Below are 1,442 nucleotides of genomic sequence, written 5' to 3'. Positions count from 1 at the left end.
CTGATAACCCACAAGTATAGGGGATCGCAACAGCTTTCGAGGGTAGAGTATTCAACCCAAATTTATTGATTCGACACAAGGGGAGCCAAAGAATATTCTTGAGTATTAGCAGTTGAGTTGTCAATTCAACCACACCTGGATAACTTAGTATCTGCAGCAAAGTATTTAGTAGCAAAAGTGGTATGATAGTAATGGTAACAGTAGCAACAGTAAAGATAAATGTTTTTGAGTTTTTGTAGTAGTTGTAACAGTAGCAACGGAAAAGTAAATAAGCGAAGAACAATATATGAAAAGCTCATAGGCAATGGATCAGTGATGGATAATTATGCCGGATGCGATTCCTCATGCAATAGTTATAACATAGGGTGATATAGAACTAGCTCCAATTCATCAATGTAATGTAGGCATGTATTCCGTAAATAGTCATACGTGCTTATGGAAAAGAACTTGCATGACATCTTTTGTCCTACCCTCCGTGGCAGCGGGGTCCTAGCGGAAACTAAGGGATATTAAGGCCTCCTTTTAATAGAGAACCAGACCAAAGCATTAACACATGGTGAATACATGAACTCCTCAAACTACGGTCATCACCGAGAAGTATCCCGATTATTGTCACTTCGGGGTTGTCGCATCATAACACATAATAGGTGACTATAGACTTGCAAGATAGGATCAAGAACACACATATATTCATGAAAACATAATAGGTTCAGATCTGAAATCATGGCACTCGGGACCTAGTGACAAGCATTAAGCATAGCAAAGTCATAGCAACATCAATCTCAGAACATAGTGGATACTAGGAATCAAACCCTAACAAAACTAACTTGATTACATGGTAAATCTCATCCAACCCATCACCGTCCAGCAAGTCTATGATGGAATTACACACGCACGGCGGTGAGCATCATGAAATTGGTGATGGAGGATGGTTGATGATGACGACAGCGACGAACCCCCCTCTCCGGAGCCCCGAACGGACTCCAGATCAGCCCTCCCGAGAGAGATTAGGGCTTGGCGGCGGTTCCGTGTCGTAAAACGCGATAAAAATTTCTCTCTGATTTTTTTCTCCGTGAGACGGAAGATATAGAGTTGGAGTTGAGGTCGGTGGAGGTCCAGGGGGGCCACGAGATAGGGGGGCGCGCCCTACAGAGGGGGGGGGGCTGTCTCGTGGACAGGCCCTGGGCCCCCTGGTGTATTTCTTTCGCCTAGAAATTCTTATTAATTCCAAAAAGTGCCTCCGTGGATTTGCAGGTCATTCCGAGAACTTTTCTTTTCTACACATAAAACAACATCATGGTAGTTCTGCTGAAAACAGCGTCAGTCCGGGTTAGTTTCATTCAAATCATGCAAGTTAGAGTCCAAAACAAGGGCAAAAGTGTTTGGAAAAGTAGATACGTTGGAGACGTATCAACTCCCCCAAGCTTAAACCTTTGCTTGTC

This window comes from Triticum aestivum, chromosome 7B (genome assembly GCF_018294505.1).
Source record: "Triticum aestivum cultivar Chinese Spring chromosome 7B, IWGSC CS RefSeq v2.1, whole genome shotgun sequence".
In the NCBI taxonomy this organism is placed as follows: Eukaryota; Viridiplantae; Streptophyta; class Magnoliopsida; order Poales; family Poaceae; genus Triticum; species Triticum aestivum.
Note: the sequence above shows the minus strand (reverse complement) of the source record.